The following is a 13,449-nucleotide window of genomic DNA, read 5'->3' on the forward strand; positions in this document are numbered from 1 at the left end:
CAGTCCATTATAACTCAAAAATATGATAATCTACCCCACCCACAACAAAACATATATAAATAAATATGCTTCATAAATAAGCTGCAAAGCAAAATTATCTGTTAAAGAAAATGCCCTACAATGATTCGGAAATGTGTACCAGATAAAATCTAGGAGAAATATTTGTTTTCCTGTAGTTTTACAAAGACATTAATTTACATGTCATGTAGTATCATTTAACAGAAATAATACGGGCATCAGGTCACAATTAGAAAAGAATGCTTCATTAGTTAAGCTATAATTATCACATAAGTGAAGAAAAATGTGTCAGTGGTAATTGGAATTAATTATATCATGTTAAAGAAGTATCATGTAGATGGAGAATCATTTATGAAGTGCTTCATTACATCACATATAATTACATTATATTATTCAAGACATTGATTAGGTCATTACAGTTAATAATTAACATATACTTATTTGTAAACATTGTAAATCCATTGTTCTGTGAATGCATTGAAGACTGATGCTATGGATGCTAACTGGAAAAAGACAATAAGTATTTCTTCTCAGTAATGCACTTCTGACCAAACCCAGATCTTTGCAATATAATAACAATAGTCCAATAACATAGAGGAGCATGGTAGATAGAGGTAGATAGATAGATAGATAGATAGATAGATAGATAGATAGATAGATAGATTAATAGATAGAGAGAGAGAGAGATAAATAGATAGAGAGGGAGATGATAGATAGATAGATAGATAGATAGATAGATAGATAGATAGATAGATAGATAGATAGATAGATAGATAGATACTGTAGATAGATAGATGATAGATAGAGAGATAGAGAGATAGATAGATGCTAGATAAATAGATAGATAACAGATGATAGATAGATAGATAGATAGATAGATAGATAGATAGATAGATAGATAGATAGATAGATAGATAGATAGATGATAGAGAAAGAGAGAGAGAGAGAGAGAGAGAGAGAGAGAGAGAGAGAGAGAGAGAGAGAGAGAGAGAGAGAGAGAGAGAGACAGATATATGATAGGAAGACTATATGATTTAATTTTAATTTCATTTTTTTAAGTTTTATGTATTTATTTTTAATAAGTTGCTGAATATTATAATTTGTTGTACATCATAATATTAATTTGTTTTACATAATCCATTATATAGATAGTTATAGGTTGTATAGGTAAAGTACATCTAGTAATAACACTGATACATACATTATTTTAAAATGTGGTGACAATAATGAATCAATAGCAGATTTCAGCGTATGTGGACTTGTCATATCACTTTACATGCCTTCTGTTGTGCAATATTTATTACTTTATGGTGTGTGAACAGGGTGACAGATTTTGCTTATTTCCATGCTTTGCTAGTTTCTTGGACAGATGGATAAGAATCTTACCTACTGGCAAAAGTTACATTTGTGTTGGTTCTTTTTAACCTTAGGCTGTTTATTGGATAAGATGAAGATCTGTCATTTACACTAAAGACTTTGTAGCAGATGCTCATTTTCTGCATGTAATCTCCCCCTGGCACTTCTTTGCAAGTAATACATACAATACAAATTCTTATATCCAAAATTGGATACAAGATCAATTAAAGAACATTTTGTATTATGCTTTTTGTAACTCTTGTTATTTGATTTAAAATCTAAAGCTGACTTCCTGATTTTGATTATTATATAAACAAATGAAGGATAGATTTTAAAACTTGTTTCTGCTTTCCAGCTGTGCAATTAGCTGCTAAACTGCTTTCAAATGACTGCATCAGAGACCTATTACTGATTATCATCCCAAATTCCATCCCATTCCTTCAAAATAGACCTTTTAAAGCATATACAGATTTTCGGAAATATTTTTACAGACCTTTACCTTGTTAAAAATCCATTTAAATTTTCATGTGGTTGTTGCTGTCTATTCTCTCACATGCGTAGCACAAATTTAAACAAATGCAAACATTTCCTTAGTTTCATTAAAACTCAGAAAGAGTGAGCAAATCCCAATTTCAAACTATCAGCAAAATTACAAGCTGTGCAGTACGGCTATACTGCTGAAAAATTGCGCACGGAATATGCAGGTCTCCCTATTACAAGTCGCGGCGGTACAGCTATACCGCTAGCATCTTATCCTTTACGCAACTCTCCATTCCGCACTCAAAAAATTACTTTTGACTGCGGAATTTTCATTGTGCCCATATTACAGGTTGTGTGGTCCGACTATAACGCTAGCGTTATAGCTTATACCGCCACAATCCATTCCGCAAAACAAAAATGTTTCACAAAACTCATAACTAAAATGTTACAAAGTACATTGACACCCATAAACTACCTATTAACCCCTAAACCACCATCCTCCGCATCACAAATACTATATTAAACCTATTAACCCCTAAACCGCCGACCCCCCACATAGCCAACACTAAATAAACCTATTAACCCGTAAACCACCGACCCCCCACATAGCCAACACTAAATAAAACTATTAACCCCTAAACCACCGACCCCCCACATAGCCAACTCAAAATAAACCTATTAACCCCTAAACCATTGGCTTTTGTGCGGTATGGAGCTTATCGCACCATACCGCACAACAAAAGAAGATTTTTCAGTAACTTGTTATGGCAGCGCTATGGAGAGTGCAATACCGTAATTTTGTTATCGTTATTTACGTACCCAGTTTAGTGCACAACTTGTAATTTTGTCGTATGAAAGATTTTTTTATATATATAAATGAAATATTGCTATCTGCAAGTTTGCTCATTATTGCAATTAGTGTTTGGATGTTATCAAAAATTGGAAATTAGTACTAACTGCACAAACCATGAACTGAGCTTGATAGGAGCTACAACAACCTACATGCACACACAGAAGCAACAATATATCAGTTTGTGATGTTCTCTTTTCTGACTTGGGGTTTATTTTTTCTTCAGCATAGGTAGGTAAAAATATGTGCTGTCATTAATATTCATGGGTTTAACCAATAAAGTTGCAAGAATTATACAGAGGTTCAGAAATAATCACACAGTGGCTTTTCAGAGATTGTAACACTGTACAACAAATTTCAATTGACAAAATAATTTTGAATAACAATCAATAAAGAATTGGAATACTTCATATTTTTCTTAATAATGGTTAATAAAAAGTCTATAAATATCTGCTAATTAAAACATGAAACATGATTATACTTTAGTAACTGATTGTTAATTTTCAGATTTTGATCTATAAAATTCAATCCAATTTCCATATAAATATAAAAGCAACTGCCCTTCTTATGCAATGGATAAGAGAGAAGAGAGGGGAAATTTAGATAAAGAAAAAATAAATTTAAGTAATGTTTTACAACACTTTACATTTAGTAAGACAATAAAATGCACATTCACAAACTTTTAACCTGAATTATACATAGGTTATCTGTAAGACTCAGGTGGAATTTAATATCAAGAATTATGTTGTTCAGGAGGGTTAATAGTAATGAAAGAACTCTTTTTTTTTCTTCTAAAGATAGATTTTTTTTCTCCTGGACTGATTAATCATAGTTCTTAAAATTAAGTCATATAGAATATGTGAACCCGAAATTTAACATATTGCAATAAAACTGTAAGGGCATCCCTAAGAGTTGAAAAGAAAATTTGAAACCAGTCTGGTGTTCCGGTGTTTATGGGTTCACGGAAGTATTGCTTCATGATTCAGATAAGGGATACAATTTTAAACAACTTTCCAATTCACTTTTATCCTCAAATTAGCTTTCTTCTCTTGGTGTTCTTTGTTGAAAGCTAAACCTAGGTAGGCTCATATGATTATTTCTAAGCCCTTGAAGGTCGTCTCTTATCTCAGTGTATTTTCACAGTTTTCCACATCTAGACAGTGCTAATTCATATTAGATAACATTATGCTCACTCCAGTGGATTTATTTATGAGTCAGTACTGATTGGCTTTACAAACATCATAATAAGTGACAATATCAATAATAAAAATGTACGCTTACCTGATAAATTCACTTATTTCATGGCGGTGAGAGTCCATGATCCATTAATCCTGGGATTCAACTCCTGGCCACTAGGAGGAGGCAAAAACTCCAAGAGCAGTTAATCCCTCCCACTTCTTTGATATGCCAGTCTGACATATAGCCAAGCAAGGAGAAATATAAAGGTAAGAAAGGAAAAAAGCAGGAAGATGAGGTGCAAACTAGAACCGCCATGATATTTTTTTTAATTATATACCATAGACATTGGGCAGGTCTCATTTAATCTCACGAACATTAAAAAAAGTAATTTATCAGGTAAGCATACATTTTTATTTTATAAGGCAGTGAGAGTCTGTGATCAATTACTCCTGGGAACTAATACACAAGCTGTGGAATCCACAAGTAATTTTGGATGGGACAAAACATTTTTGAAAGGGCAGACATCCACTTTTTCAGACGCTGCTACCTAGTTTTAGCCAAAAATCTATAGTAAGGGCTTTGGTCTTCTGGGTTATGTGTGGACATGAGAAATTAATAAATAAATTAGAGAATTGTCTAAAACCCTTAGTAGATTGTTAGTAGAATTTCAAAGGTCTTACTTCATCTAAATTATGTAGTAACCTTTCTTTTGTATTTTGTGGATTAGGAAAATATAATTTCTTGATTTATGTAATCAGAAGAAACCACCTTCAGTCAAATTTAGCCTTTGAAACTATTTTATCCTGGTGAAAAAAAGCAAGAGACAATTTAGAAACTCTTCTGACAGAGCTGAATGTCCAAACTAAGCATAGGCTAAAATGGAGAGGCATGCATAACTCTACTACGGAGTGCTTAAATCTGACCTTTAAAGAGCTAGAAGATAAGCCATTATCTAAGTAATTCTAAAATAATGCCAGTTTTTTTTTGTTTTGTTTTTTAAACCAGGCTTTCAGACCTGACTTACTACTACTGCACCTGAAAAAGCTGTTTGTTTTTAAATTTGATATTCAGTTTCCAGACCTTCAAGCTGCGTGATTCAAGATCTTGATGATAGAAAGGACCTTGAAACATAAGGTTGTGGTGTAGTGGAAGAGACAACAGAGGGCAACTGGACCAGATCCATGAACCACATTCTGCGTGGCCAAGATGAAGTAATCAGAATTACTAATAAGAGCTCTTTGCTTGATCTGAGGAGACCAAACTCCCTGTGTTCTCCTGTATCCACAAACTGCACCCCAACCCAAGAGACTTGTGTCTGTTGTTACTATTGTCCAGGTCAGGGGTACAAAAGATGCCCTGAGAAATGGGTTGGTGATTTGTCCACCAGGACAGAGACTATTTCACCTTGAAGTCCAAGAGGATTATTTTAGAAAGCTGCGTATAATACTTGCACCATTGACTTGGCATGCAGAGCTAAAGTGGTCTCATGTGAAACCATGCAAAAAGGAATAGCGTCTTATGCTGCTATCATCAAACCCAAAACTTCCATGCACTGAGCTACTGTAGGAGCTACTGATTAGTAAAACCATTTGTTAAAATGCCTTTCTGTTAACTTTCAGCCCATTTGATCTTTAAAAGAAGTACTATCCTCTAAAGGAATATTAGTGCGTTTAGTGGAAATAGCACCATCCACCTTAGGAATAGTTTCCAAAAGCTTTATGCTAGAAGCCATTAAATTAATCTTCTTAAATTTTTAAGCTGTATTATAAGGAATACTTGGCTTATACCATTCCTTAGTTATTCCTTACTAATTATTTCTGTAGTAGCTTCAGACACTGGAAAAACTAATGGAGTCTTAGCAAAAGATTTGAAAATCAAGTTCAGTTGCATAACAGATTATGTGCTTACTTAAGGCATGGCCACCAACATTTTTAAAAATGTAGAGCACACAAAATCTTTAAATCCCAGATCGAAATCTGAGGCACTCCCTTGTACCCAGCAGACAGAGGAAGGACAGATACCCTTAGAACCAAGAGCAGCAGTAGGTTGGTTAGCATGCATAAAAATATCCATACAAGTATTGCAAAGCTGAGCTCTAGGAGTTAGAACTACATGTTTTCAATACACACATTTAAACTGGCTAAATAAATAATATGACTCTTTCCTTCTAAAGGGTCTTGATGCAAAGATGTGGGGACAAGTCCATTATACTCCATGTTTATTTTGAATTATTGACATTAAATACAGATAAGTAATAATATTCAGTGTCCTGAAACAGTAATCGCTGAGAAGTGTAAAAGTTGTAAAAGGCAAAGCAGAACCCCCTTAGCAGGCCTGGACTGGCCATCAGGCATAGCGGACAAATGCTCGGTGGGCGGTAGGTCCCCATAGCCCCACCAACCTCTTAATTATAACCCACACTCTGCTTTGCTGCACACACTGACTCTGCTGTGAGCCTGTGGCTCTTTCCCCAAAAAAATGTCTGCACAGTCAGCCACACAGCAGTCAGTGTCACATTGTGAGTTCCTCTTTTTGCCCCACATATTTCACACATTTCAATCACATGTGAGAAATGCCGCCTAGTTTAGCTACAGCTGCAAAGAGTGGCAGGGTATTTAAACAAGACATGTGGGACTGTCAGGAGTGACTGAAGGGTTAGCCTATTCTCTGCCACCTTTCTTGACATATTTACAGAAGAGCATCCTCTTCATATGGTCCATCTTCAAGACATCCGGCGCGGAGCATTCTCTTCATACGGTCGCCACCGTAAACTGAAGGTTCCCTTTAAAAGACGTCATCCAAGATGGCGTCCCTTACATTCCGATTGGCTGATAGAATTCTATCAGCCAATAGGAATTAAAGGGGAAAAAATCCTATTGGCTGATCCAATCAGCCAATAGTATTGAGCTTTAATCCTATTGGTTGATCCAATCAGCCAATAGGATTGAGCTCGCATTCTATTGGCTATTCCAATCAGCCAATAGAATACAAACTCAATCCTATTGGGTGATTGGATCAGCCAATAGGATTAAAGCTCAATCCTATTGGCTGATTGGATCAGCCAATAGGATTTTTTCCCCTTTAATTCCTATTGGCTGATAGAATTCTATAAGCCAATCAGAATGTAAGGACGCCATCTTGGGTGATGTCACTTAAAGGGAATCTTCAGTTTATGGCGGCGACGTATGAAGAGTATGCTCCGCGCCGGATGTCTTGAAGATAGACCTGCTCCTCGCCAGATGGATGAAGATAGAAGATGCCGTCTTGGATGAAGACTTCTGCCCGCTTGGATGAAGACTTCTGCTGGCTTTGATGAGGACTTCTGCCCGCTTGGATGAGGACTTCTGCCCGCTTGGATGAGGACTTCGCCGGATGAATGAGGATGGATGTCCGGTCTTCGAAAAACTGTAAGTGGATCATCGGGGGTTAGTGTTAAGTTTTTTTAAGGGTTTATTGGGTGGATTTTATTTTTAGCTTAGGGTTTGGGCACCGTAAAAGAGCTAAATGCACATTTAAGGGTAATGCCCATCCAAATGCCCTTTTCAGGGCAAAGGTTAGCTTAGGTTTATTTAGATAGAGTTTTATTTGGGGGGCTTGGTTTGGTGGGTGGTGGGTTTTACTGTTGGGGGGTGTTTGTGATTTTTATTGCCAGGTAAAAAAAGTTGATTTCTTTGGGGCAATGCCCCGCAAAAGGCCCTTTTAAGGGCTATTGGCAGTTTAGTGTAGACTAGGGGTTTTATTATTTTGGGGGGCTTTTTTATTTTGATAGGGCTATTCGATTAGGAGTAATTCATTTTTTTATTTGATAATTTAGTTTTTTATTTTGTGTAATTTAGTGTTGTTGTTTTTTTGTTATTTAGATCATTGTATTTGATTAATTTAATTAATTTGATTTGATTGTAATGTTAGATTTTATTGCAAGGCGGGTTAGGTTTTATTTCACAGGTAAGTTTGTATTTATTTTAACTAGGTAGTTAGTAAATAGTTAATAACTATTTACTAACTAGTCTACCTAGTTAAAATAAATATAAACTTACCTGTGAAATAAAAATAAAACCTAAGATAGCTACAATATAACTATTAGGTTTATGGTAGCTAGCATAGGTTTTTTTTTACAGGTAAGTATGTATTTAGTTTTAAATAGGAATTATTTAGGTAATGATTGTAAGGTTTATTTAGCTTTATTTTAATTATATTTAAGTTAGGGGTGTTAGGGTTAGACTTAGGGTTATGTTAGGGTTAGGTTTAGGTTTAAGGGTTAATATATTTATGTAGTGATGTGGGAGGTCAGAGGTTTAGGGGTTAATCATTTATTATAGTATATTTCGTTGTGGGGGGCTTGCAGTTTAGTTGTTAATAGGTTTATTATAGCGGCGGTGTGGTCGGACGGCAGATTAGGGGTTAATAATATTTAAGTAGTGTTTGCAATGCGGGACGGCGGCAGTTTAGGGGTTAATATGTTTATTATAGTGGCGATGATGTCGGGGAGTGGCGGAAGAGGGGTTAATACATTTTAATACTGGCGACGATGTCCGGAGCGGCAGATTAGGGGTTAATAATTTTATTTTAGTATTTGAGATGTGGGAGGGCCTCGGTTTATGGGTTAATTGGTAGTTTATGGGTGTTAGATTACTTTTTAACACTTTAGTTATGAGTTTTATGGTGCAGCTTTGTAACATAAAACTCATAACTGCTGACTTTAGATGGCGGTATGGATCTTGTCAGTAAAGGGTGTACCACTGACTTTTTGGCCTCCCAGGAAAACTCGTAATACCAGCGCTATGAAAATTGAAAAAGGACGTTTTAAAAAGTGCGGTACTGACGTTGCGTGACGGCAAAAAAGGTTTGCGGTACACCTATAACTGCAAGACTTGTAATAGCAGCGTTAGGGAAAAAGCAGCGTTATGAAGCATAACGATGCTTTTTCACTCATAACGCCAAACTCGTAATCTAGCTGTATGTGAGTTGTGTGCCTGCATGTATGTTAATGCTGTGTGTGTTATGTGCCTGCATGTATGTGAATTCTGTGTGTGTTGTGTATCTGCATGTATGTGAATGGTGTGTGTGTGTTTTGTGCCTGCATGTATGTATGTGAATGCTGTGTAGTGTGTGTGTTGTGTGCCTGCAAGTATGCGAATGCTATGTGTGTGTGTCTGCATGTATGTTCATGCTGTGTAGTGTGTGTGTCTGCATGAATGTGAATGCTGTGTCTGCATTTATGTGAATGTTGTGTGTGTTGTGGGCCTGCATGTATGTATGTGAATGCTATGTAGTGTGTGTGTGTGTGTTTGTGTGTTTGGCCTACATGTATGTATGTGAATGCTGTGTAGTGTGTGTATATGTGTGTGTGTGCATATACTGTATGTGAATGCTGTGCCTGCATGTATGTGAATAAGAAATGGTGCGCGGATGGGGGGGGGGGAGTGGTCCTTTTTGCCTTAAAGTGCCTGGGCCTTTTTTTGTCCCAGTCCGGCCCTGCCCCATAGCATTTAAAAACAAGACATAATAAAATTATAATACCCCCAGCTCAGCGGAGTCCTGTAATCCTACCTCCTTCTTGCAGCCAAAACAGAGAACACCAGTCAGCAGTATATAAAACGTTTGTAGATAGACAGGAGCGTGCAATAAAGCTACACTCAATGGCACTATAAGAAAAGACAAAAAGAAAATACTTAAACAATACAGAACAAAGGAATGAAAATGTGCAAGGCTACAAACACAAAGTGCTGTAAAAAATACATATAACATAACCCATTAAGAGCTAGATTACGAGTTGCGTGCTAATTGTTGCGCACAAGCGAAAAGGGGTTTATGATGATGGCTCTTTGCTCATGACGGAAGTAGCTTTTGTATTACAAGTCGAAAGTAAACACGTTCGCTTGAGCACAATTTAATTTAACGTGACTTTAGAGCTCTGGTTAACTGCTATGGTTGACTAAAATGTTTCACAAAAAACATTAAAAATGCATTTAAAATTAGATTTACAATGTGTGTGTGTGTGTATATGTATGTATTTCTATGTGTATATATGTATTTACAGACATATATACACATATAAACACATACATGCATATGAATACATACATAGACACATATATAAATGCATTGGAGCCCTTTGCAGTCAAGTAGCTGAAAACATGTAAAAGCATATCTATGCAATATTTATATTTAATAAAGTATGTTTTTTTATATATATATATATATATATATATATATATATATATATATATATATATATATATATATATATATATATATATATATATATGTGTGTGTGAATTTATTAAATTTATAAATATGTGAAAAACATTGAAATGTGAAATATTCATATTTCTTGTCGGGTTAGTGCACTTGTGAAGATGTGATCAAATTTGTTCACGAGTAATGTTGTTTTAGTTCCACTATTCACACTCCATTGAATTATTTGGGGACATAAGTTAGCTTAATTGCTATATTGGGAATTTGGCTTTTTGCGCCAAAAGCCAAAGCCTAGCGGAGTTAATGCACAAGTAAGAGCGATAAATAGCAATCCATTAATAATCTAGCCCTAAGAGTATTCTCCCAAATGCTGCTAGAGTTAATAGCCTAGAGCTTAAAGTGATAGTGTCTGTAAAATGTAATGATGTACTTCATTTAAGGTGTACCTGCTAAAAAGCGGAGAGTGAATCCACGTGGTGTAGCTGCGTCAGATGAACCAGAACTGGATGGTTCTGTGTGAATATGTCCAATGAAGGTAATACTAGCAGAGTGCTGTAGCTGCGGTCAGATCCATGACCGTAAAATGTAACAAACACCTGCTAAAAGCCCGTGGGCTTTGTGAGTGCATGAATTATTGCACTTACATTTACAAGCACTCACTTTACTGTACTTACCCACAGAAATACCTGCTTCCAGTAGAGAGCCCATTCAGTGTTGAGTACTTCACAGCAGAGGATCTAAGTGTGGAGAATATTGATGAGCCAACAGGAGGAGGCTAAGGGAATGGTCCCTGCAACACCTGTGGCAGACTTATGACTAACTCCTCACTGGGAGTAATTGTGACACTACTCAATACTGCAATTCCCCTTTCCTCAGTAACAGCTCTCTGAGGGGGGAAATAGTCTAACATCGTTCTGAGGACCCCTCTAAACAAAGAATCTGGAGCACCTCAATTCTTCACCTTCCTCCTGTGGGGACAAAGTTTAGAAATACCAGAGAGATGGGATGTATTACGTTCTTTTGAAATTTTTAAAATCTTTGCCTCCTCCTATTGGCTAGTTGAATCCCAGGAGTAATGGATTGGGGCCTCTTACCACCTTATGAAAGAAAAAAATAATAAAAAGATACATTTTATTCCCTTTAATGCTTCTTTTTTAGAAATACAAGCATTTTGTTATATTTAGAAAAAAACAAAACAAAACTATAATTGTTTATTGACCAAAACGTATTATTTTTGTAGCATTTACCGTGTTAGAATGTAAATCAAACTTTAATACATTGGTGCACTGGATTTATTTTTTTAGGCAAACTTAAAGGGGCCGATTTATTAATGTGCGAGCATACATGATACGATGTAGTATATCATGTCCGCAGCACATCGATAAATGCCGACAGCATACGCTGTCTGCATTTATCATTGCACAAGCAGTTCTGGTGAACTGCTTGTGCAATGCCGCCCCCTGCAGATTCGCGGCCAATCAGCCGCTAGCGGGGGGTGTCAATCAGCCTGATTGTATAAGATCGGGCGGATTGATGTCCGCAGTCTCAGAGCAGGCGGACCAGTTATGGAGCAGCGGTCTTTAGACGTGGCTTCATAACTACTGTTTCCGGCGAGCCTGAAGGCTCGTGCGGAAACAGGGCATCAAGCTCAATTTGGAGCTTGATAATTCGGCCCCACTGGCTCTTTTTTGATATGTGCATTAATAGAGGTTGCTCAATAATTAAATATAAATATTCTGCAATTTTCTAAGGATATATAACACTTATTTTTTATGGTTAATCAAGTAGCACATTTTGTTCCTTAAAAAAAAAAAAAAAAAGATTAATAATTCACCAATGCTTTCCTGAGAACATTAGCATGATTACATTAGATAACATTTGGTTCCTATTTTCTTTCCTTTTATAGGGAGGTGATATATACTGGCACAGACATAGTAGGTTCTGTAAGTCTGTTTATATTATGTTCATAAAGACAAATAAAACTGTGTATTTAATAACTATGGTTTAAATAAGCCATTCTTTTTTTTATTATGGTTTATCTTTTTTTTTTTTTTTAAACATTTTTATTGAGGCAAATAATAAAATAGTACAGAGCATAGTAACCACAGATATAGGCCCTTAACCCGTAAGGGCAATTGTCAAAAGTATACAACGCTGCCAATACAATAAGCAGGACAAGCCGTATTTTGAATCATTAATGGTAATTTATATTTCAAAAACAATAGGTGTTATAGAACCAATAATCAAAGGTAATATGTAAAATTGTAATGCTTCCTGTGTGGTTAAGAAACAGAAATACTGACCTCATGTTTTTTAGATTAACGACATATAGGGCCCTTTTTGGGTCCTTCAGACTGTAAACATGTACATATATTATAAAAAGTTTTATCAACCATAACTATAATGAAGGAAAAAGAATAAACGCATGTGTTTGAAAATATATAAACAGGTCGTGTGTATTGGATTGCTGACCTCTTTTGTGTCTATGACACATTATTTCCCAGACTAGTAGATAGTCACTTTTGGACTAGAGAAGAAAAAAAACCCATGAGAAATATAAACACTTGGGAATAGTACTATCCAATTTAGTTTAGTCATAGAGAAGGATTAGGGGTGGGGAATATCCAAAGCCGCTATATTGCAACAACTATACAATAAATAATTGGGGGAAATTCTAGGGAATCTACGTTCCTATGTTTTCTCAGTAAACGAGGTCTGAGGGAGGGCGGAGCCAGAATTCTAATAACTATGAGCACGTGGAGATATGAATAGATAGTCTAATATTTATCTGTCACAATAAAAATATAATACTTTAATTTTCTATTATGAACAAACAAACTATTCTCAATTACTATTAATGTTGTGAGTTAGATACTAGAGTAGGAATTTAGCTTTTTGCAGTAAATATATAAGCATATTTCAACAAATCCTCATAAGCTTTAATATACGTCTAACCTAGCTGGTGCATTAGCAACCAATCAGAACAAATAAAGCCATTTTAGCAATTCAGTGCAAATAGTAATTAAAGAACCTTTAAAGATATAAGAAAGTATATGTTTCTCCCCTATACAGTACTAATCATACAAAGCACAGTATAAGCATATTCATAAATGTTTGAAACATACTTTAGGTAATAATTTGCAAACACCTAGGCCATATAAGCAATTACAGAAAGGTATATAGCATCAAGGTCTAACATCTTACTGTGCGTGGTCAACACTTAAATATCCTCAGCTCAGTAGTTTTCCTAGCAGATAGCTAAGTCGGTTAATAATAGGTTAATATTGGAGCCTACCATAGTGTTTATGTATCTACAACATTGGGATATAGACCTCTATCTTAAGTAGAGATCAGCATACTACTATTTT

This window comes from Bombina bombina, chromosome 2 (assembly GCF_027579735.1).
Source record: "Bombina bombina isolate aBomBom1 chromosome 2, aBomBom1.pri, whole genome shotgun sequence".
In the NCBI taxonomy this organism is placed as follows: Eukaryota; Metazoa; Chordata; class Amphibia; order Anura; family Bombinatoridae; genus Bombina; species Bombina bombina.